This window comes from Ranitomeya variabilis, chromosome 2, assembly GCF_051348905.1.
Source record: "Ranitomeya variabilis isolate aRanVar5 chromosome 2, aRanVar5.hap1, whole genome shotgun sequence".
Classification (NCBI taxonomy): domain Eukaryota; kingdom Metazoa; phylum Chordata; class Amphibia; order Anura; family Dendrobatidae; genus Ranitomeya; species Ranitomeya variabilis.
In genome coordinates this window covers 462,009,980-462,036,526 of record NC_135233.1, presented here as the reverse complement: position 1 = coordinate 462,036,526, position 26,547 = coordinate 462,009,980, and the positions used below count along the sequence as shown (strand labels likewise).

Sequence of the window (26,547 nt, the reverse complement as noted above, 5' to 3'; positions counted from 1 at the left end):
TGACTCACCATCTTCTTCTTTTCCCACTGATACATCAGTCACCTGAATGCTGATGCCAGTGATTGGCTGATCATTATCAGTCACCTGAAAGTGGAGGCCAGTGATTGGCTGCTCATCAGTCACCTGAATGCTGAGGCCAGTGATTGGCTGCTCATCAGTCACCTGAATGCTGAGGCCAATGATTGGCTGCTCATCAGTCACCTGACTGCTGAGGCCAGTGATTGGCTGATCATCAGTCACCTGAATGCTGAGGCCAGTGATTGGCTGCTCATCAGTCACCTGAATGCTGAGGCCAGTGATTGGCTGATCATCAGTCACCTGAATGCTGAGGCCAGTGATTGGCTGATCATCAGTCACCTGAATGCTGAGGCCAGTGATTGGCTGATCATCAGTCACCTGAATGCTGAGGCCAGTGATTGGCTACAAGAGTCAAATGACTGATGTACAGGACGTCAACCTCCCGTAAGTGATGGCTCTGTGAAAAACCCATTTAATGGGTTTTTTAGAGTCAATATGGTTTAAAACTTGGTGAATTGTACAATGCACATGTTCTTCTTTCTAGGGTCCACTTGCCATTTTTTTAAGGCTCATTCAGACATCAGTGATCTTTCTTGTGCGTAAATCTGGTCCAAGTTTCATCAGTGATTTTGATCAGGGTGTTATGAGAGCCTGGTCCGTCTGTCAGGTTTTACCATCAGGTTTTCCTATCAAACAGTCCGTGAAAAATGTATGGCATTGGACAAGTTTCCGTGTTTTTTTGCAGACCACACAGTCCGAAAAAAAAAGGACATGTGAACTAATTCCTTAGAAAAGCATAGGTATGAGCAGTGTCGGACTAGGGTGCTAAGGGCCCACCAGTAACATTGACTTTGGGGGTCCAACTTTTCACCTGCATGCAAATATTGCACTACCCTCGTTCACAAATTTACCTTCATCTTTATATAATAATAATAAACTAGGTAGTATGGTAAATGAATAATGAGATGCTGATTTTTTTTTAGTACAGAGTGAATCAGGTGAATTATGCCAAGAACTGCCCATAGATTGGGTTTGGGGGCCCACCGGGAGATACCCCTGTTCCCCTACCGGCCAGTCCGAGCCTGAGTATGAGAGTTACATAAAAAACACCAATAGAACTCGTATTTGGAAAACTGATATCTGAATGAACTCTTATATAATTGAGGCTGTAACAGGAAATTTCTGCTTCCCATTATGACCATTGTGCCTCTAGGTTTATAATAAAGTCCAACGTGCTTTTTACCAGTGCAAAAATCTTTGAAAAAAAAGATATTTGATCACAAGGCACTCGGTTATAGCATTGTCAATGGAATAAATGGAGAACTATATTTTCCATTCCTTCTCTAGTAAATGTAATAAATGAGAATATTTCTGAGCCGGCTCTGGATATATAAGACAGTGTTTATAGGTAAGAGATGATTTATCAAAAGCCGCACTCACAATAGTTCCTTCCTCTGTCACGGATAATTCATTTATCTCAATGTATATCTGTGACGTATACGGAATAAGCGGATGTATCTGGCCAATGTCTGCGCCTTTCAGACAGTCATATTGTGATGGGCTCAAAAAACAATGCTCGGGTATTAGTGTGTGAAGAATTACTAGGAAAGTCCATATTTGTTTCATCCGGTATTGTAAATTCATCTTTCCAACTTCAGGCAAAATAGTCAAGGAGTAAAAAATAAAACATGCATTTGACTTAAAGCGGATGTGCAGTACCAGCCGCGACCACTGTATAGTCAACGGTGCTGTGCTATGGGAAAAGCTGATTGGTGGTGGTGTCGGGTGTCGCACCCCCACCGATCAGACATTGATGACCTATACTAAGGATAGGCCATTAATGTTAAAGTCCAGGACAACCCCTTTAAAGGGATTCTCTGGATTAAAATAAACATTTCAGAGTTCAGGATCCCTATGTATTTGGTTGAAAAAGTAACATTTAAAGGAGTTTCCCAGATTTGGAAATATTTTTTCCCAGCTGAAGTTTTTATTTTTTAATTTCTTTTCTCACCCTTTCTGGGTCCAGAGTTGAGTCAACGCTGTTCTTGCTGTCTGATATTGTCTGCAGCGGTTATGTCATGTTGACAGCACTGCAGACGATAACTAAGCTTGTCGGCTCTGCCTGCGTCGACGGCACAAGCTGCTGAGCTCGCTGTTAATGTGACATCAGAACTGCAGACAATAACACACAGGGAGCAGAGTGGGGGGAGTTAGTGCTGGACCCGGTGATGGTGAGTAATGCACTTTACAAAAAAATCTGCAGACAGGCATTTTCCAAATGGGAAAAAAACTTTAATTTCACCTGTGGTTGTGCAACTGAGAAACTAAGCAGTTGCTGCAGCTTTTCTCATTGGTTACAGCTTAAAGGGATGGTCAGCATAGAATGACTTCATTGGCGGCCAGTTCTAACAAAAAGGGACAGACACAGTTGGACAACCCCTTTAGTTTGTCTTTTTTACTCCATGTTTTCAGTGGAGCGTCACCAGAAAGTCACACAACTGGAATTTGATGATGCAAATGTTGTGTAACACAAGGCGCGAAAAATGTTCCTACTTATATAATAGTAAGAAGAAAGTTGTGCAACAGTGGAGAGATTTTTTTTTTTACATTTACTTCCTTTAAATGCAAAATATGCTAAATTTTTAAGTTCCCACGATTAGTTTTTGACTTGGCATACTTTTTTTAAAACTTGCAGCGTTTTACAGTTCACGGGATTTATAGAAATCTCATGTCTCAAAATAAACTCAATATGGCGGGTGACAGTTGTCAGTACGGAGGACGGTTGCTGTTTTTCTGGCGTTTTTCTGGTGTGTGCAGCCAGACATTACAATCAGCGAACACCAAGAATGCGTTTCATCCGCTAAGAGTGGATGGAAGATGTCAGTATCACCCGCGGTATACCCCTACAACACAAAGGGAACGCATCATTTCATGAAAAAAAAAAACGTAAAACTTTAACTTTATGCCAAAAAAAAAGTTAAATGAACTACAAAGTGATTTCCCAATGAAGCGATCCCCCCATGTTGTGCTTCCCGTGCTGTTTTCATTCTTAGCTCACGTGTTTGTACTTCCCCGCATTGTGATCATTCCCCACATTGTATGTATTAACTGTTTCTTTGCTGCGATACATTTTAGTGTAAAGGATCTGCTCCCCAAACAGCTGTGTGATATGGCTCAGGCCCTCTTCACATGTCCACTTAAAAAAACTTACACGAGAAGATCCGTTTTTACCATCCATTTTTCTGTTGTGTCCATGTGACACGTATCAGAATAGAATGCAGAAAATAAATTACACATTAAATGCGTGCAAAGATATAGATAGATATCCGTGAGTTATATACTTTGTGCCTTATGTATTTAGTTTACTGTACATGTATTAACCTAATGAATAAATAATGGGGGGGGAATTATGTGGGCCCTCCCCCCTTCATTTTTGTAGTAACCAGCAAAGGTAAAGCAGACAGCTGAGGTCGGATATTATAATCAGGCTGGGAAGGGTCCATGGATATTGGCCCCTTCCCAGCCAAAAAATGAACGCCTACAGCTGCACCAGAAGTGGCATCGGGGTAATCAGTGGTGGGTGCTGGATGTCGAATACCCAGCGTTCTGATATTGATGACCTTTCCTATCAATAGGTCATCAACAGTGAAGTTGTTGACAACTCCATTAATGGTACCGTTACACTAAACGACTTACCAACGATCATGACCAGCGATGCGATCGTTGGTAAGTCGTCGTGTGGTCGCTGGGGAGCTGTCAAACAGACAGCTCTCTCCAGCGACCAAGGATTAGGGGAACGACTTCGGCATCGTTGAAACTGTCTTCAACAATGCTGAAGTCCCCCTGCAGCACCCGGGTAACCAGGGTAAACATCGGGTTACTAAGCGCAGGGCCGCGCTTAGTAACCAGATATTTACCCTGGTTACCATTGTAAAAGTAAAAAAAAACCACTACATACTCACCTTCTGATGTCTGTCACGTCCCCCACCGGCGGCTTCCCTGCACTGAATGTGTCAGCGCCGGCCGTAAAGCAGAGCACAGCGGTGACGTCATCGCTGTGCTCTGCTTTGCTTTACGGCCGGCCGGCACTGACACATTCAGTGCAGGGAAGCCGCCAGAGGGGGACGTGACAGACATCAGAAGGTGAGTATGTAGTGTTTTTTTTTTACTTTTACAATGGTAACCAGGGTAAATATCCGGTTACTAAGCGCGGCCCTGCGCTTAGTAACCCGATATTTACCCTGGTTACAAGTGAACACATCGCTGGATGGGTGTCACACACACCGATCCAGCGATGACAGCGGGTGATCTGACGACGAAATAAAGTTCTAGACTTCTAGCTCCGACCAGCGATATCACAGCAGGATCCAGATCGCTGCTGCGTGTCAAACACAACGATATCGCTATCCAGGATGCTGCAACGTCACGGATCGTCGTCGTTCTCGCTGCAAAGTCGCTTAGTGTGAAGGTACCTTAAGACTCTACACACACAGCCATGTAAAGAGAAGTTGAAGGTTTTATTTTATACACTAGATGGTGGCCCGATTCAAGTGCATCGGGTATTCTAGAATATGCATGTAGTATATAGCACAGCCACGTAGTATATAGCACAGCCACGTAGTATATTGCACAGCCATGTAGTATATAGCACAGCCACATAGTATATAGCACAGCCCACGTAGTGTATAGCACAGCCCACGTAGTATATAGCACAGCCTACGCAGTATATAACACAGCCACGTTGTATATAGCACAGCCACGTTGTATATAGCACAGCCACGTAGTATATAGCACAGTCCACGCAGTATATAACACAGCCCACGCAGTATATAACACAGCCACGTTGTATATAGCACAGCCACGTTGTATATAGCACAGCCACATAGTATATAGCACAGTCCACGCAGTATATAACACAGCTCACATAGTATATAGCACAGCCCACGTAGTATATAGCACAGCCCAAGCAGTATATAGCACAGCCCACGTAGTATATAGCACAGCCCATGCAGTATATAACACAGCCCACGTAGTATATAACACAGCCACGTAGTATATAGCACAGCCACGTAGTATATAACACAGCCCATGCAGAATATAACACAGCCCACGCAGTATATAACACAGCCCACGTAGTATATAACACAGCCCACGTAGTATATAACACAGCCCACGCAGTATATAACTCAGCCCACGCAGTATATAACACAGCCCACGTAGTATATAGCAGTGTGGGCACCATATCCCTGTTAAAAAAAAAGAATTAGAATAAAAAATAGTTATATACTCACCTTCCGGCAGCCTCTGGATCCAGCCCAGGCGTTTAGCGTTGCTCCTCCAGACGCTCCGGTCCCAGTGATGCTTTGCGGCAATAACACATGATGACGCGAGACCGCTACGTCATGTCCGGTCATTGCCGCAATGCATTCTTGGAACCGGAGCGTTATGCCGCGGTGTAACGCAGTCCGTTAACGCTATGTGGGCGCTGACTGGAGGGGAGTAGGGAGGGGCCAATTCGCGGCCGGACTGTGCCGACCAATCAGCGACGTGGGATTTCCGTTACAGACAAACAGACGGAAGTACCCCTTAGACAATTATATATATATACTAGCTGTACTACCCGGCTTCGCCCGGGTTAATGACTGCTGTTAGCAAAATAGAATGTGTTAACAAAAATTTATTCTGCACACAAAAACCACAAAACAAACAGATAGAAATGTAATTATTAAAAGGCAAAAACTAAGCTAATAGAAGAATTTCACATATATTAGCTTTGTTATACTGAGAATGTCTTTGTTGCCTATATTAACCAATCAGAGCTCAGGTTAATTAACTGTAGCAAAATAGAAGCTGAGCTGTGATTGGTTGCTATTGGCAGCCTGATAAATCCCCAGCCAACAGGAAGCCCTCCCCCCTGGCAGTATATATTAGCTCACACATACACATAATAGACAGGTCATGTGACTGACAGCTGCCGTATTTCCTATATGGTACATTTGTTGCTCTTGTAGTTTGTCTGCTTATTAATCAGATTTTTATTTTTGAAGGATAATACCAGACTTCTGTGTGTTTTAGGGCGAGTTTCATGTGTCAAGTTGTGTGTGTTGAGTTGCGTGTGGCGACATGCATGTAGCGACTTTTGTGAGATGAGTTTTGTGTGGCGACATGCGTGTAGCAACATTTTGTGTGTCGAGTTGCATGTGACAGGTTAGTGTAGCAAGTTGTGTGCAGCAAGATTTGTGCATGGCGAGTTTTGCGTGTGGCGAGTTTTATGTGTGGTGCGTTTTGAGTATGTGCAAGTTTTGTGTGAGGCAACTTTTGCATGTGGTGCAACTTTTGTACATGTGGCAATTTTTCTGTGTGTGCAAGTTTTGCGTGAGCCTAGTTTTGCATATGGCGAGTTTTGCATGTAGCGAGTTTTGCGCGTTGCGAGTTTTGAGTGGTGACTTTTGTGTTTCGACTTTTATGTGGCGAGGTTGGTGTGTGTGTGGTGAAATGTGTGCTGAGGGTCGTATATGTGTTCAAGCATGTGGTAGTGTGTGGCGCATTTTGTGTTTGTGTTCATATCCCCGTGTGTGGTGAGTATCCCATGTCGGGGCCCCACCTTAGCAACTGTACGGTATATACTCTTTGGCACCATCGCTCTCATTCTTTAAGTCCTCATTGTTCACATCTGGCAGCTGTCAATTTTCCTCCAACACTTTTCCCTTCACTTTTTCCCCATTATGTAGATAGGGGCAAAATTGTTTGGTGAATTGGAACGCGCGGGGTTTAAAATTTCACCTCACAACATAGCCTATGACTCTCTCGGGGTCCAGACGTGTGACTGTGCAAAATTTTGTGGCTGTAGCTGCGACGGTGCAGATGCCAATCCCGGACATACACACATACATACATACACACATTCAGCTTTATATATTAGATATACCTGTATGTAATCTCCTGTATATAGTATATACCTGTGTGTCATCTCCTCCTGTATATAGTATATACCTGTATGTCATCTCCTCCTATACATAGCATATACCTGTATGTCATCTCCTCCTGTATATACTATATACCTGTAGGTAATCTGCTCCTGTATATAGTATATACCTGTGTGTCATCTCCTCCTGTATATAGTATATACCTGTATGTCATCTCCTCCTATACATAGCATATACCTGTATGTCATCTCCTCCTGTATATACTATATACCTGTAGGTAATCTGCTCCTGTATATAGTATATACCTGTGTGTCATCTCCTCCTGTATATAGTATATACCTGTATGTCATCTCCTCCTGTATGTAGTATGTACCTGTATGTCATCTCCTCCTCTATATAGTATATACCTGTGTGTCATCTCTCCTGTATATAGTATATATCTGTGTGTCATCTCCTCCTGTATATAATATATACCTGTGTGTCATCTCCCCTGTAAATAGTATATACCTGTGTGTCATCTCCTCCTGTATATAGTATATATCTGTATGTCATCTCCTCCTGTATTAGCCCTCGTTCACACGTTATTTGGTCAGTATTTTTACCTCAGTATTTGTAAGCTAAAATGGCAGCCTGATAAATCCCCAGCCAACAGTAAGCCCACCCCCTGGCAGTATATATTAGCTCACACATACACATAATAGACTGGTCATGTGACTGACAGCTGCCAGATTCCTATATGGTACATTTGTTGCTCTTGTAGTTTGTCTGCTTATTAATCAGATTTTTATTTTTGAAGGATAATACCAGACTTGTGTGTGTTTTAGGGCGAGTTTCGTGTGTCAAGTTGTGTGTGTTGAGTTGCGTGTGGCGACATGCATGTAGGGACTTTTGTGAGATGAGTTTTGTGTGGCGACATGCGTGTAGCAACTTTTTGTGTGTCGAGTTGCATGTGACAGGTTAGTGTAGCAAGTTGGGTGCAGCAAGTTTTGCGCATGGCGAGTTTTGCGCGTGGCGAGTTTTATGTGTGGTGCCTTTTGAGTATGTGCAAGTTTTGTGTGAGGCAACTTTTGCATGTGTTGCAACTTTTGTGCATGTGTCAATTTTTCTGCGTGTGCAAGTTTTGCGTGTGGCGAGTTTTCCATGAGGTGAGTTTTGCACGTGTGGCGAGTTTTGCATGTGGAGAGTTTTGCGCGTGGCGAGTTTTGAGCGGCGACTTTTGTGTTTCTACTTTTATGTGGCGAGGTTGGTGTATGTGTGGTGAAATGTGCGCTGAGGGTGGTATATGTGTTCGAGCACGTGGTAGTGTGTGGCGCATTTTGTGTGTGTGTTCATATCCCCGTGGTGGTGTGGTGATTATCCCATGTCGGGGCCCCACCTTAGCAACTGTACAGTATATACTCTTTGGCGCCATCGCTCTCATTCTTTAAGTCCCCCTTGTTCACATCTGGCTGCTGTTAATTTGCCTCCAACACTTTTCCTTTAATTTTTTCCCCATTATGTAGATAGGGGCAAAATTGTTTGGTGAATTGGAAAGTGCGGGGTTAAAATTTCACCTCACAACATAGCTTTGACGCTCTCGGGGTCCAGACATGTGACTGTGCAAAATTTTGTGCCTGTAGCTGCGACGCCTCCAACACTTTTCCTTTCACTTTTTCCCCATTATGTAGATAGGGGCAAAATTGTTTGGTGAATTGGAAAGCGCGGGGTTAAAATTTCACCTCACAACATAGCCTATGACGCTCTCGGGGTCCAGACGTGTGACTGTGCAAAATTTTGTGGCTGTAGCTGCGACGGTTCAGATGCCAATCCCGGACATACATACATACATACATACATACACACATTCAGCTTTATATATTAGATATAGATTCCTTCCCATTAGGATTCATTCGTTCTTTTAGCTAAATAAGAATCTATTGGGTGTTTTTTTGTGTGCTTTTTTTGTGACTAGCATATTGCATTTGTGGCACCTTGCCAGTTGCAACTCAGTCACATTCTTTTGCATTACGCTGCAGTGTAGCAGCGGCAGAACGTGATCTTTGTTGCTTAATTTGTGACATTGGACATCTGTTTTTTTTCCTTTAGCGCGCGCTCACACTGGCGAGTAGCCAGCTTATAACTCTTGGCGCTGCCATCTTGGCACTGAAAAGTGACTGTACATTTATCATATATATTCACCCTACGAGAATGACATCTTTTAGCTTTTCTGATGACTTTTTGGATGCCTTTTGCAGTGGCTTTTTCAAACGCTTTTTTTTTTTAATTCCATATTTATCATAGTGGTGGATTCCAAACGGAAACCGCCAGAAGAATGGACCGGTCACTTCTTTGAGCAAACCGCGGCTGATGTTACAAAACACGGCACGTGTACACAGCAAGCGATTTTCACATTGCAGTGCATTCTTTTGAGCATTCTTTTTGGCATAATTTTTAGCATTTCTTCAGGAGAAACTAAGGTGGAATCTGCCTGAAAAAAATAAAAAGTTGTGTGCACATATTGAACATGGTGCCTTCTTCACTGAGAAAAGTCAAGGAAGGCATGGTTAACACTTAGCATTGTGCACCTGATACCAATCCCGTGGCCATATTTGATACAGGTGGACTGGAACACTTTTATCAATGGAGGAGGAAAATTTAGGGCACTAGGGAAGGTGACTATACGTGACAATACAGAGCCACTTTTCAGGGCCAGGGTGGAAGGTTGCTTTAAATCTGTTCAAGAAAATAACAAATAGAAATAAAAAATCATTTGGCGCTAGCGAAGCATGCTGAGGTGCTCCGCCATATGTAATAATAGCAATCAAACTGTTCAGCTGCTGAAAGCCAGTAGCAAGACTGCTCAATGATCGAAACTTCATGGGCAATTGTTCCCTTTTTTTCGCGGTGTAAATTGTTGAAAAAGTCTATATGTACAGGCTCAACTAGAATTAATCCATTTCTCTCCCTTTTTCTTTTTCGAAGCTGTGAATTATGACATCCTTTCACGATAGAGATTCATTCGTAAATGGCAGCTGCATTCCCTGCCTCTGATTTTATACACGCTATGATAGTCGCTTTTGATTGGCTGTGCTATACCATGTGATGTGATAAGGGCAAGGTATTATGGGGAAGTCCGCCCCCGGCTATGTCACATGAGCCTTCTCTAGTTGCACAATGCAATGTGTAAAGAATTTCCTAAAATTCAAGACATTCAATTCACATGGAATCATCTTTAGAAAATAGTCAATTTACAGATTAACTGTAATTGATCCTAATTATATATTAGGTAATTGTTATTCTAACCTAATGGTTGTCTCAGCAATATATGACCGGCGAATAAGAAAGGACAGTGATTGGCTGCAGCGGTCACTTGAAGTTTACAGGACATCATTGCTGCAGCCATATGAACAGAAGGCTGGTGGGAGGACAAAAGACACGACTGGGCTGGAACGACGGAGCATAAAAAGATGAGTACACCTTTTTTAGTCATTTTCTCACTGCCAGCAGTTGTGGCCACATTTTTTAATTACATGACTTGAATTATAACACAAGACTCTTTTACTCTGCATGTGACTCATGTGACTGACTTTGCTCACGTGATCATCTTGTTTTGGAGATATTTGCTAACTTTCCTGGAACACCTGGGATGTTCCATGGGAACACAGCAAAATACCTCCGGGACATAGTGCGCCGGCGCATGCGCACTAATGCTTTTCGGCTTTGCCCGCAGTTGGGCAAAGCATACTGTGCGTGTGCAAGGCAAGATTGCCTTGCGCAGGCGTGTTCTACGGAGGAAAGCAAATCAACTTCAAGACAATATTGCGGCCAGCGGGAAAGGAAGGGGTGAATAAAAGACCCGAAAACACAGCCCATCGGACCGAAAAAGGGCCCGCCAAATTCAGATGACAGGTTCCCTTTAAGACCTGAGTGCGTATGTGACTGTTCAACTGGGACATATTGCACAATTAAACATAGGGGTGCACTATCTTTTTGGTCACAGCCACATTAACGCTTTTGCAACAATAACATGTGAATATAATATTTAAATTATGAAGCGTAGACTTTATATACAGTTCAACTCCTTTACGTCCATTATGAAGCTCTGAATAAGATGATGGCAATGTGTCTCAGGGCTAAAGAACTATGTCATAGTGGGATTACAATGAAATGCACCGTGCTGTGCTTTTTGCAGCTCACACTATAAGCAGGGGCGTAACGACCATGGTCGCAGAAGTCGCCACCGAGACTGGGCCCATGAAGGTATGCTTGCCGACACCTGCACAAACTTCAACTGGATGTGCGTCCTGAGGCCAGCAGCTGACATCAGCGTGCACGTAATTGGGGCACATGGCAGTGATGTCATGCGCTCCCGTCGCTTCAGAAGGGGATACCGCGTGACATGAGAGCGTGGGGAAGATGAGTATAATCTTTATTTTTATATCACGATGGGGGGTATATATACCAGGATGTGGTACATATATACCAGGATGGGGAACATATATACCAGGATGGGGGCTATACATACCAGGATGGGGGATATACATACTGCGATGAGGGATATATATACCAGGAAGGGGAACATATATACCAGGATGGGGAACATATATACCAGGAAGGCAGATATATACCAGGATGGGGGATATATACCAGGATGGGGGATATATACCTGGATGGGGGATACATACCAGGATGGGGGATATACATACCAGGATGAGAGATATATACCAGGTTGGTGGATATATACATACCAGGATGGGGGATATATATACCAGGAAGGGGAACATATATACCAGGATGGGGAACATATATACCAGGATGGGGGATATATATCAGGGTGGGGGATATATATACCAAGATGGGGGATATATACCAGGATGGGGGATATATATAACAGGATGGGGGATATATATAACAGGATGGGGGATATATATAACAGGATGGGAAACATATATACCAGGATTGGGGACATATATACCAGGATGGGGGATATATACCAGGTTGGTGGATATATACATACCAGGATGGGGGATATATATACCAGAATGGGGGATATATATAACAGGATGGGGGATTTACATACCAGGATGGAGGATATATATACCAGGATGGGAAACATATATACCAGGATTGGGGACATATACACCAGGATGAGGGATATATATACCAGGATGGGGGATATATACCAGGATGGGGGATATATATACCAGGATGGGGGATATACTTACCAGGAAGGGGGATATATATACCAGGAAGGGGAACATATACAGTATACCAGGATGGGGAACATATATACCAGGATGGAGGACATATATACCAGGATGGGGAACATATATACCAGGATGGGGGATATATATACCAAGATGGGGGATATATACCAGGATGGGGGATATACATACCAGGATGGAGGATATATATACCAGGATGGGGAACATACATACCAGGAAGGGGGATATATATAACAGGATGGGAAACATATATACCAGGATTGGGGACATATATACCAGGATGGGGGATATATACCAGGATGGGGGATATATATACCAGGATGGGGGATATATATAACAGGATGGGGGATATACATACCAGGATGGAGGATATATATACCAGGATGGGGAACATATATACCAGGATGGGGGATATACATACCAGGATGGAGGATATATATACCAGGATGGGGAACATATATACCAGGATGGGGGATATATATAACAGGATGGGAAACATATATACCAGGATTGGGGACATATACACCAGGATGGGGGATATACATACCAGGATGGGGGATATATACCAGGATGGGGGATATATATACCAGGATGGGGGATATACATACCAGGATGGGGAATATATATACCAGGATGGGGGATATACATACCATGATGGGGGATATATATACCAGGATGGGGAACATATAAACCAGGATGCCCACAATTTGGGGAGGTTAAAGTGTGTAACAGAGCAATGCCACCCTACAATGTGAGCTTTGGGGAATTACTAAGATGTCCCAGAGAACTGTTTGCGTGACCATAGCTCTCTAGAAAATACATATTTTTTAACTTTAATATTATAGCACAAATGCAGACACATTTTTTAGGGTGGGGTCACACCAGCGTACATTCTCTCATCCAAGAGAATCGGACTGAATTTGCCAATCACACTCTGATCAGAGTTTGATCCGATTTCCTTGGATGGGGAGAAGAAAGAAAAACATTTTCTCCATCTTCTTCATTCTGTCAGTCCATGATGTCATCCAAGGGCTGTCCAACTTTTTTCCATGCATTCTTTCACTTGCATCTGAATATCGGATGCAAATTGTGGATGTTGCGATTTTTATTCCTCGGATAGGCTCGGTCCGAGGAAAAAAAATCAGATATATGCACAGCCCCATAGAAAACATTGGTCAGAGTGCGATCCGATGTTATGAAATTATGGTTGTCTGCACGAACCCTTATAATTATATATCACTTGCTTTATCCTTGGTACTTTTAAGGCTGGAGGCTACACGGCCGTCTTTGGTCACGAAACATGTCGCATGGTCAAAGGGCGCTTTATGGCGCTGCTACAGCGAATGCGACACATTGCGATCTGCAAGTTGTAAAAAAAAACCACAAAACCGATTTTGACATTTTGCTTCTTGCTCGCTGAGGTCGCGGTACAATGCATTCACTTGCACTTTGCTACAGACTAGCAGAAGCATAGAGCAATCTATGGCCCCAAACTAATAATATAAAGATAGAGCTACATCTCAAACACAGAGTAATGGAAAAATGTTTGATGGCCTCAAATAGCGAAATGTTACAATGATTAAACAAGAAAGAATCAGGAAAAATCAGGAAAAAAGTCTATATCTTGTATCTGTACTTCCAAGTCTAAAGGCAGCGAACATAAGAACAGGCGTGGAAGACGGAAAAAATCAAATATACCAAAGTAAAGATAAATACGGGGTTAAATAAAAGAAGAAAGAAAACGAAAAGGCGATGACAAATAATTGAGGGCAAGCGAAGACATAATCAACACGAAACCGCAACATGAAAGGGACTGGAAGTGCAGAAGGCAAAGGCGAAAAGTCCCAAAGTAAAAGAGAAAAAAAAAATAAAAGGATGCAAATGTAATAATATAAAGAAAAAAGTAAGCTAAGAAAGTTTCCTTACCACCGCTCAGAACTTCTTGTGCTGCCAGTGACAGCTCTCTGGGCTGCTTCCTCCCTGAACATCTCAAGTGTTCTTATTTTCTGTGTACAACTTCAGAGACAGGAAATTCGTGAGCTGCTCTGTCCTGTTCGCCCCTCCCCTCCCTGCTTGGAAGTTCCTTCACTTCATACAGGAGATGAGGCTGTGACATGAAGGATGAGGCATCTGTGCTCCTGGTGCACGAATAAAAGCCTTGTGTGGCCAATTAGGAAATGGAAAAACTGGGCAGATAAGTCACCGCCACAAAAAAACGTCTCACCAATGTTTGCATCACGTCGCAAAGAATACCAAGCACTTAATTTGCAGTTTTACATTTCCTAGAGTTTCCTTGACTGTAAAATATCAGAAAAAAAAGTTTTTTGTTCTCGCACCTACAACAAAGTTAGATGAACAGCGACACTATGGGACTTGCAATGTCTCCGAGAGCTATTTACAAACGTGTGTCTCGTCTTCCTTTTTCTCATTGTTTGTTGATGTGTGTTTTGCTTTATTATGTGTATTTTTCTGTAGTTTTGTATTGTCTTTATATGTGTATATATATTATGTATGTATAATATTCATTTTATTTCTATAGCGCCAACATATTCCACAGCACTTTGCAATTAAGCAGGAACATGGACATTCAATAAAGACATTAAAGAGTAACACATAGTTCACCAGTTACAGGAGTGAGGGTCCTGCTCGCAAGCGTGAAATCTTTAAGGAAATAGGGGGACACAATAGATGTTATATACGGTCTGCTATCATTATAATTAATAAAGGTTTTCATACTAAGATGCATGATCCGGCCATTGGCCATGATCTGTCTAAGTGCAGTTACCTTGTGCTATTGGGTCCATGGGGGATGTGGAGACAGATGAACAGGGAAGAGTTAGATTAGTAGAGTGAGGTGATAGGCCTATCTAAAGAGATGTGTTTTTAAAGAACGCTTAAAAAGTGGGAACTATGTATTAATCGGATCATCCGGGGTAGAGCATTCTAGAAAACTGGTGCAGCACAAGAGAAGTCTTGGAGATGGAGGTGCTACGTTCGGATTATGGAGAATGTTGGCCTTAGATCAGCTGCAGAATGGAAGGCATGGGTAGGGTGATAGAGTTAAGGGAGGGGATATAGGGTGGTGCAGAACTGTGGAGAGCTTTGTGGGTGAGAGAGATGAGTTTATATTGTATTCTGTAGTGGTTGGGTAACCAGTAATGACTGGCACAGAGTGGAGGCATCAGTGAAGCGGCTGGACCAAAATCTGACCCTAGCTTCCTCATTCAGGATATATTGGAGAGGAGAGAGTTTGGTTAAAGGGAGACGGATCAGTACAGAGTTGCAGTAGACCAGAAAAGAATGAAAAAGAGTTACAGTAAGAATTTTTGCAGTTTCAAAGGTGAGAAAAGGTCTGATTTTTGAGATGTTTTTAAGGTTCCGGTAACATGAGTGAGTTAATGGATATAAGGGTGTTCTCCGAGTATTTGGGGCATGCTTGTAGATTATGTTTTTGCAGCGCCCCAGGGTCCTGGTCGTTGCAGTAATGTCGTTCTCCTCTAGGGGGGAGTGATGTTACGTCTAAAGGCAATAAAGGAGATCTATTTGTCAGGTAACACAATGCATGAAACATGTTCACACTCCAGACCAGAATTGGGAGCTCTAAGCCTGTTTTAGGTGAGCTCCCCTATAAAACATCCTCATCTGGAAGGAAAAGGAGTTCAGAGTTCAGTTACTGTCAGGAAGACAGAGGGAAAGGAAGGAGTCCTGCAGCCTGAAGTGCTGCAGCTCCTGGAAGAAGACACTAAAGTGAACATGTTGCAGAGAGTGTGCAGGAAAGCAGAGCACAGGAGAGGAATATCAGAGGGAGATCAGCCAGGAGCAAGCTGCTTCCCTCTGAGGCACAGGAATCCGGTAGCCATAATACCGAGGGAGTAAGGATCTCTACGCTTTACTTCAGAGACTGGCAGGACAGATAATTCCACGTTACCTGCCCAACCCATACCCCGGAGGCACGGTGGCAACTTGTGGGGGCCAGGGCATGATAGAGTCCCTGTAAAAAGCCTCAGGCCACCAGTCATATGGGTTTGTCCTATCCATTCCATCAGGGGGACAGAGAGAAAGAGAAATAACATCTAGAACACTAACATCAATTGTGAGGACCTTACCGAGAAGCTCAGCAGGGAGGTACTAAAACACCCAGGCGCTAGAGGAAGGCTATTCATTTTCACCTGGATAAGGGGACTCTGGATTTGCCTTCAGACCGGCCGGACTCTGCCTACCCTGTGGTCTGGTGCTCTGGACTGTGGATGCTGAAGCCTTCAGTAAAGGTAAAGAGACTGCAACCTTGTGTCCTCGTTCTTCACTGCGCCTCACACCATTCACCATCTTCACTCTGGGAAGCCCTGGGGATACACTTCACCTGTGGGAAAGGTATACCATCTAGCTGCCATCACATCACCCCAGCGGACCCCTAAGCAGCGTCGGTCACCCTGACCAAATACCACAGGTGGCATCACGAACATTATCACTTTAAAGACCTTCCCCCATTTACAATGGACGTCCCTAGGGCCACGGACCAGGTCAGCCACCGTGACATCCCCACTGAGAACCGAAGGACCCGGTACTGAGTACCCCACAGCCCTAATGGGGGCGCTCCATTTTTGTCTCCGCAGCTGTATGATTTGAGGCTGTTAGACAACCTGAACACATGCAGGGATTGCCTGTGTGTTAGATAATCCCTACATGTATTCAGGTTGTCTAGCAGTCGCAAATCATGCAGCTGCAGGAACACAAACATAATCTACGAGCACGCCCAAGATACTCGAAGAACACCCAAGCATGCTCAGAAAACTCGAGTAATGAGCACACTCGCTCATCACTAGCTGGTACCTTTTACTGAAGTTCTGCAAACAGTTCCAAAAGCGTCCATACAATTCACGCACAAGGTTTTGGTCAGATCTGCACGGTTGCTGATCTCTGAGGCAAAAGCACTCTTCTGCTAGTTATATAAAGACAGAGCAGACTCACAGTTTTGCACAGACTCTGGAAGTCTCTGTGCTTTAGGGACTGGTACCCTGCCTTGTGCAGCTTGGACATGCAGAGAGCATGCTGCTTTTCTCTGTATCTAGGACCTCCATGAAGCTACCTCTTCCTCCAAAAACTACAACTTCTTTCGCACCTCCTCCCCTCTGAGGGATCCTGCACATTCCCCTGGTTTGGCAAAAGTGCACAGTCCCTCAGTAAGGGATGGGGTAACAATGTGTGGATGCAATTATAACAGCAGAGAACTTAGCCCTCACCATAGCTGGCAATACAGATAAATTATATTACACAAGCAGGCATTTTGTGGCACTACAGACACAGGAACCACATATGCAAATCACATGCAAGTGTTCTCATAGCTGGTCCCGGCACCAGAGAATCCTGACAGCGAAAAATGTAAGGATTGACAAGTCTGTAGTTGCAAAGATTAACTAACTTGTAGCCAAAGGCTGAACAACCCCTTTAATGTGATTTTCCTATTGAAGTCCTAGAGTAATCCTGTAAAATATCAAAAAAATAATCAAAGCCAATAGTTTTTTAACTACAGTTTTTAAAAAGCACATCATGCCCTGAAAGCAGGACAGTATTCAATTTTAGTGTATAAATGGAATTTAATGATTGCTCATTCACCACAGTGTAACATGTGTCTGCGTGGTGATGGGGGACTTACTGTAGGTTACCAAAGGACTAAAAATTCAGTAGTGCGTAAAAATACCCTCTTCAGAAACCGCCTTAGGCTCAACTCAGCTTTCATCCATCTTATTGTCGGGACAGGTATTAAAGAGGTTGTCCACTACTTTTCCATTGATGAATTATCCATAGGATGGGACATCAATGTCTGATTGGTTGGGGTCTGACACCCAGCACCGCCGCCGATCAAGTGCTATCGGTGTCGGCGGCCGTAGTGAAGGTCGTGCATACACTCTCCAGCTTTTGCATGCATTTGGGAAACTGGTATTAAAAATGGGGAAGTAGAACACTTTCATTTGTATTTCTCCTCCTTTTAGGATGTTCTGCGTTTGGTGACTTAAAAAGAAACCAATACTGACCTGTCATTACTTGTGCTAAGTTTTCACAATGTGTCATTAAAGAGATTTTCTCCAAATTACAGGTGATGTAATATCATTAGGATATGCCATGGCTTGCTAATCTGAAGAAATGTCGTTCGCACACCTTGTAAACCACAGAATGCAACCACTTATGTTTTTCTGTGTGTATCTGTTTATTCATTATATGCAATGAATTAATACACAGCCCCATTCACGGCTCATGTATGGGTTCATTATACGGTACTGATAACCGTCAGATAGACTTTACTACAGTACAGACCAACAGTTTGGACACACCGTCTCATTTAAAGATTTTTCTGTATTTTCATGACTATGAAAATTGTACATTCACACCGAAGGCATCAAAACTATGAATTAACACATGTGGAATTATATACTTAACAAAAAAGTGTGAAACAACTGAAATTATGTCTTATATTCTAGGTTCTTCAAAGTAGCTACCTTTTGCTTTGATGACTGCTTTGCACACTCTTGGCATTCTCTTGATAAGCTTCAAGAGGTAGTCACTGGAAATGGTCTTCCAACAATCTTGAAGGAGTTCCCAGAAATGCTTAGCACTTGTTGGCCCTTTTGCCTTCACTCTGCGGTCCAGCTCACCCCAAACCATCTTGATTGGGTTCAGGTCTGGTGATTGGGGAGGCCAGGTCATCTGGCGTAGCACCCCATCACTCTCCTTCTTGGTCAAATAGCCCTTACACAGCCTGGAGGTGTGTTTGGTGTCATTGTCCTGTTGAAAAATAAATGATGGTCCAACTAAACGCAAACCGGATGAAATAGCATGCCGCTGCAAGATGCTGTGGTAGCCATGCTGGTTCAGTATGCCTTCAATCTACTATATAATTGTCTAAGGGTCACTTCCGTCTGTCCTTCTGTCACCGTTATTCGTTCGCTGATTGGTCTCGGCAGCTGCTTGTCATGGCTGCCGCGACCAATCAGCGACGCGCACAGTCCAGAAAAAAATGGCCGCTCCTTACTCCCCGCACTCACTGCCCGGCGCCCGCATACACCGCTCACACAGGGTTAATGCCGGCGGTAACGGACCGCGTTATGCCACGGGTAACGCACTCCGTTACCGCTGCTATTAACCCTGTGTGTCCCCAACTTTGTATTATTGACACTGCCTATGCAGCATCAATAGTACAAAATGTAATGTTAAAAATAATAAATAAAAAAAAAACCTGCTATATTCACCCTCCGCCGCCTTTCTCGCTCCTCGCCACGCTCCCCGGACCGCTCCATTACAACCGTCAGCTTGCGGTGAGGTCCCGTCCCAGGGCTGGTGTGCGGCAAGGACCTGCCGTGATGTCACGGTCATGTGACCGCGACGTCTTCATAGGTCCTGCTCCCACCAGCCCTGGCACTTGCAATGGAACTCGGCTTCAGGAAAATGGCCGCCGCGATCTCGATCTGCGCACGCGCGGCATCCCGCGGCCATTTTCCTGAAGCCGAGCACTACCATCTGCACAGGATCCCAGGAAGAGGAGAGGCGGGACGCGGAGGAGCAGCGACAAGAATGGTGAGTATGATACACTACAAGGGGCCCTCGGATCGTTAGGTGAGTATGTTTATTTTTTATTTTTTGGACCTGTCACATACGTGCCTCGGTAATATACTACGTCACTGGGCAATATCCTACGTGGCTCTGCTGTATACTACAAGGCTGGGCAATATACTACGTGGCTGGACAATATACTACAAGGCTGGGCAATATACTACAAAACTGTGCAATATACTATGTGGCATTGTGCAATATACTATGTAGCTGTGCTGTATACTAGGTAGCTGGGCAATACACTACGTGGCAGGGCAATATACTACGTCGCTGGGCAATATACTACGTGACTGGGCAATATACTATGAGGCTGGGCAATATACTACGTGGCTGGGCAATATACTATGTAGCTGGGCAATATACTACGTGGACATGCATATTCTAGAATACCCGATGCGTTAGAATCGGGCCACCATCTAGTTTTGAATAAATCCCCAACAGTGTCACCAGCAAAGCACCCACACACCATCACACCTCCTCCTCCATGCTTCACGGTGGGAACCAAGCATGTAGAGTCCATCCGTTCAACTTTTCTGAGGCGCACAAAGACACGGTTGTTGGAACCAAAGATCTCAAATTTGGACTCATCAGACCAAAGCACAGATTTCCACTGGTCTAATGTCCATTCCTTGTCGTCTTTAGCCCAAACAAGTCTCTTTTGCTTGTTGTCTGTCCTTAGCAGTGGTTTCCTAGCAGCTATTTTACCATGAAGGCCTGCTGCACAAAGTCTCCTCTTAGCAGTTGTTGTAGAGATGTGTCTGCTGCTAGAACTCTGTGTGGCATTGACCTGGTCTCTAATCTGAGCTGCTGTTAACCTGCGATTTCTGAGGCTGGTGACTCGGATAAACTTATCCTCAGAAGCAGAGGTGACTCTTGGTCTTCCTTTCCTGGGGCGGTCCTCATGTGAGCCAGTTTCTTTGTAGCGCTTGATGGTTTTTGCAACTGCCCTTGGGGACACTTTAAAAGTTTTCCCAATTTTTAAGACTGACTGACCTTCATTTCTTAAAGTAATGATGGCCACTCGTTTTTCTTTACTTAGCTGCTTTTTTTTTGGCCATAATACAAATTCTAACAGTCTATTCCGTAGGACTATCAGCTGTGTATCCACCAGACTTCTGTACAACACAACTGATGGTCCCAACCCCATTTATAAGGCAAGAAATCCCACTTATTAAACCTGACAGGGCACACCTGTGAAGTGAAAACCATTCACGGTGACTACCTCTTGAAGCTCATCAAGAGAATGCCAAGAGTGTGCAAAGCAGTCATCAAAGCAAAAGGTGGCTACTTTGAAGAACCTAGAATATAAGACATATTTTCTGTTGTTTCACACTTTTTTGTTAAGTATATAATTCCACATGTGTTAATTCATAGTTTTGATGCCTACAGTGTGAATTTACAATTTTCATAGTCATGAAAATACAGAAAAAGCTTTAAATGAGAAGGTGTGTCCAAACTTTTGGTCTGTACTGTATATACCTCTGGGTCAATCCTGGCATGCTCCATAGTAAGATAAATCTTTCTCTAGGGTGGAATATCTTATAGAGGCACCGTAGAACCACACACAGGCACCATGTAAAGCCATACAGGCTGGTATATGCTGTTCTGCCATATGAAAGAGGCCTAAAGCTGACTCAGTGCATTAATCTTTTGCACTCTGTCCCCATCTATTTTGAGGTCTACTGACACATAACGCGATGAATTTCAAGATTTGGGTCCGTCCCGAATGGGTTCACCTTGATGTGTTGGGATGGCTTTTACACTCTTTTGATCAAAATAAGTCCAGTATGTTATTTACATGTATAACAGTTTTTACTTGGTCACTTACTAAAGGGCAGTGGTCCTCAACCTTTCTGATCTTAAGAGCCACATTCACTTCAGTGAGAAGGTCGCGAGCCACAAACAGCTCCGAGAGTGGGTTGCGAACCACATCCAGCTCCTGCCCTCCTCACAGTAATGCAACCAAAACCCTCATTATGGGAATAATGAATATAACCAAAGCTTTTCAACAGAAATCACCCCGAAGTAGTATACCAAGATCCAGGGGTTCACACAATACCCGTGATCAGCACCCTCCCATCAAGCACTCCCAGCACGACGTCACATCCAGCTTCAAGCATCTCCTCTGACCGATAGGATCATCCTGTCTGCAGCACACCATATCTACATTTTCTCTAAACCCCCAAGACCAGTATATGTGCATCCAGGTCTGCTCTTCTATGCAGGGTGTTGTGAATTCCGTTCTCGGACTCCCTCCTGTGGTCATGAATGGTACTTTGACGAGTTCTGTTCTTGGACTCCCTCTGGTGGCTGTGAGTGGAACTGCTGGTCCTTGAGGTTGGCTTTCTCAGCTGCCTCGTTTATTGCTAGGCTGGCTTCCCTATTTAACTCCACTCAGATCGTTACTTCATGCCAGCTGTCAATGTCTCAGTATTGGTTCAGATCTCTCTTGGACTTCTCTGATGACCTGTCTACTCCAGCAGAAGCTAAATCCCTGCGAGTTCATTTGTTGTTACTGCTGCCTGAATATATTTCTTAGTACTGCTAAATTCTAGTCCAGCTTGCTATCATGATATTTCCTTGCTAGCTGGAAGCTCTGGGGGTGCAGAGTTGCACCTCCACACCGTGAGTCGGTGTGGAGGTCTTTTTGCATACTCTGCGTGGTTTTTGTAGTTTTTTGTGCTGACCGCATAGTTCACTTTTCTATCCTCTGACTATTTAGTGAAGACTGGCATCCTTTGCTAAAACCTGTTTCATTCCTGTGTTTGTGACTTTCCTCTTAACTCACAGTCAATATATGTGGGGGCTGCCTTTTCCTTTGGGGAATTTCTCTGAGGCAAGGTAAGGCTTCTATTTCTATCTTTAGGGGTAGTTAGCTCTTAGGCTGTGAAGAGGCGTCTAGGGAGAGTTAGGTATGCTCCACGGCTATTTCTAGTGTGTGTGATAGGAGTAGGGTTTGCGGTCAGCAGAGTTCCCACTTCCCCAGAGCTTGTCTTTATTTCTAGTTTATCCTTCAGGTCATTCCAGGTGCTCCTAACCACCAGGTCCATAACAGCAGGGATACTCACAAAGTTCACCATTTTGAGATGTGCTCTTCATACCTGTTTGCTAGTGCAGCGCCCCAGAGTCCTGGTCGTTGCAGTACTGATGCTCCGCCGCTAAGGGGAGTGTTGGTACATCTGATGGCACTGAAGGAGTTCACCTGACCAGGTATCACAGACACCAATACACTTCACAGTCTGGCCTCCAGGGGGAGCTAAGGGTGCTATGTATTAGGCCACTCCTCACAGTCTGGTAAAACTGGGGGTTAGATAGGAAGTTAGACAGAAAGCTGACTGGGTTAGAACCAGGCAACATCCTGTGGCAGAGGGTGTTGCAGGGGAAGATTCAGGGGGGTCTCTGTCAGGGGTGGGATCCTGACAGAGGCCTAGCGAACAGAAAGAACGTTACGGGACCGCGCCTGCACTTCATTGCGGCGGTACCCCAAGAAAGGACAAGAAGCGAGGTTTATTGTGAAGAGTGAGAAACGAGATCAACGCAACAAGGAGATAACACCAGTAGGAGTCGTGCTGTAAGACCGAGGCAACATCCTACTGAGGCGCGTAGCCGGTGGCCAGAACGCCGAGGAAGTATTGAGCTCCAAGCCTTACTTCAAACCAACGGCAGGACAGTCAGTTATAGGCGGGCTGTCTCACCTAAATCACCTAAGCAGACATAGGGGGCAACAGTTGGAGAGGGGCGACTCTAGGGTCCCGGAAGAACTCCAGGCCTACCCGTCATACGGGTGCGTCCTAGCCATATCATCTGGGGGACGGAGAAGAACATCAGAATCAGTTGTGAGGGAACTTCAGAAACAGACACAACAGTTGTGAGGACTATCCCGTGGTGCTCAGCAGGGAAGGACTACAACACACAAGCGCTAGAAGGAAGGCACAGATTTCCACCTGTAAAGGGAACTCTGGAGGTGTCATCGGACCGGCCGGTCTCAGACAGCCCTGTTAACCGTACTCTGGATTGAGGATCCTGAAGCCTTCAGTAAAGAGGTAAAGAGACTGCAACCCTGTGTCCTCGTTATTCATCGCACCCTGCACCACACATTATCACTCTCAGCTTTTACTGGACGCCCCTCAGCAGGGTCACAGGCCGGGTCTAGCCACCGTGACAATCCCAGAACCGAGACAGAGAGGCCCGGTACCGGGTACCCCTCGGCCCTGCGACTGTGGGGGCGCTCCACTAGACCTGGAGCTAATGCACCAAGCTGGCAGGTAGTCGCAAGCCACAATTGATGGGATCGTGAGCCATATGTGGCTCCCGAGCTACAGGTTGGGGTCCCATGCTATAGGGTATTTGTTCATTTTGTTTTTATCCTAGGTTCTGTCTGTTAAATGGCCACAGTGTGAACGTGCACCAACACATTTCACTTACACCAACATAATGTTCTGACTCATTTAATAGGTTTTGCTTTAGTTTTTTTTTTTTACTTTGTAAAATGTAGGCCACGGCTCCCCATTTTTGGGTGGCTCATTTCATCTATACAGCTTTCCATGGGGAGATACATGAACAGTCGGGTCTGGGTCCTGCTTTGACCCCATCTAATTTGAGGTCTACTGACACATTGTTATATGAACTGCAAGAGTTAGGGTTCGTCCCGATTGGGTACACCTTGTCGCAGTGGGATGGCTTTTACACTAAGTCCCCTATGTTACTTATATGTACTATTACTATTTATTTTATTTATGTATCTATTTGCTTACTATAGGGTATTTGCTCATTTTGTTTTTATCCTAGGTTCTAGGTTTGTTTATTGTCTGAAGTCTCTGGTTGTTAAAGGGGCTGCTGGTGTTGGGCCCCATGTAAGGTTTAGCATAGCCTCCTCCACTATTGCCCTTGCAATATTGATTTCTTCAATGATCGAACGTGCTGGGATAAGGTGCTATCTGAGCACACTTGGGTACTAACAGAGAGTCTTCAGCGTGCTTGAATAAAATGTTCAAGTCCCCACGGCTGCATGTCTCCTGGCTGTTAGACAGCCACAACACATGTGGGGATTTCCTGTTTGTTAGGCAATCCCTGCATGTGTTGCGGCTGTCTAACAGCTTCAAAACATGGAGCCGTGGGGACTCAAACATATTTTGCAAGCATGCTGAAGACACTCAGTTAGCACACGGGCATGCTCCGATAACACCTTATCCGGGCATTTTGGTTCATCACTAGTAGATAGTCCTTTAGACGTCTTCAAATACCGGTGCCCAAGTCCAATTAGACTCTATAGACAAAACTAGACCTTGGGAATAAAAGTTTGAAATCCAACTTTTTGCACAGCTTACCTTTGTCTTTGCCTAAACATATGCTATATTTAGAGGCGGGTTATAGATTAGGTCAATAAGAATCCAGTATGACTGCACAACAGGAAGCCGTACCCAGACCAGGGGCATCAAGATGGCACAATGAAAATGCAATATTTCAATGTCATCTCTAGAATAATATGATTTCAAAACAAACCACAAATATATCTGACATTGAGTCTCATCATCGCTTGTGTGGTTTCAAGCTCCAGGATTTTCAACCTTGGGTAATATTAACTCAAATTATAGATATATAATAGTCAGGTTTGGTGTGTGTGAGATGGTGAAAGTGTGCTCGGAACTATGGCGGTCATATTATTCCACTACGAGGGTCCTAAGGGAAAATATGAAATATATTAGAATTATGTCCTTTCATATAATTAGCCAACCTCTTCTCACCTGGCCAGGAGGTTAGGTAAGGCGCTTGGATAAGAGCCTTTTATAATATCTTATCCAGAGACACCCAGGAGATACATCCAGGATTGAAGATCTGTTCAAGTTCTAGCGGTTCACCTCCGCAGGTACTATCACCTGTCCAATAAGTAAGAAGTTTGTTTATCCTTTTTGTTTTTCTTCTCTGTTCCTTGTTGTTATCTTTCTGGGCATTTTTGTAAGCACTGTACCTTTAGTATGTAAAATCTAAAATGTAATAAGTTTTCTCCTTGCTGTCCTAAACGTACCCACCACCTCAAAGAGGGAAAGTATAGCTGAGCTGTGTTGCCCTGTGTATATGTATCATGACGAGGGGCAGTAACTGTGGGAGAGCTACTTGTCTGTTACACCCCATCATGTTACATGAAGATAGAGTTCCTAGCTGGGTGTGTGGACTTGTGCTATGGGGGTGCTACATCCTTGCAGGCCACATGATACCGATGACTTTGGTTGCCAGGACCAGTTGTTGAACAGCTCAATGAGGGAGACCACCACGCAAAAATAAACTGTCTTTTACCTAACAGCAACTTGATGGGAACTAGGTACAATAGATAGAGGGTTCAATACTTCATGAACATTTCCTTTCACACACGGAACCTGTTCAACATCTTCAAATACTGTACATTCTTCCTGTACTTCTTAGAATAACTTGGTTCTATCTCAGTCAGTCCTGTATCTTCACGATTACCCAGCACAGTACTACTCTAAGTGAGAGGCCTTTTCTCAACCTGTGTCCTGTTCACTGTTAAAGGAACTAGTACCGGTACTTAGCTTCTCCATTTCTGACACCTTGGAACTCCCATTTGGGGCACTCTCTTTGTCTCATGCTCTCTGTGCCATCCTGGCCCATTACCTCTCTGAGTTATAAACCCGGAGCCATACTACTAGGCATCCTATCCCAGGACTCGTCTCCGGTTGACCATTCTTTCCTTGTGTTAGTCTTTCTTCCTCTTTACTCAGGATCACACTACCCACTGTTTTGGTCTCCTCCCACTTTGGGGCACCCATATTATGTGG

General features: G+C 44.1%; 1 protein-coding gene across 1 annotated transcript in view; it reads right to left on the bottom strand.

Annotated features, from left to right (window-relative positions):
* The window catches only part of LOC143806696 (serine/threonine-protein kinase D3-like), a 133,637-nt gene extending 119,430 nt beyond the window's left edge, over positions 1 to 14,207 (bottom strand). Inside the window, exon 1 of the mRNA XM_077287504.1 lies at positions 14,075 to 14,207. The gene's annotated coding sequence lies outside the window, so the exon portion shown is untranslated. The remainder of the gene's footprint in view (positions 1 to 14,074) is intronic.
* Positions 14,208 to 26,547: the final 12,340 nt, after the last annotated feature.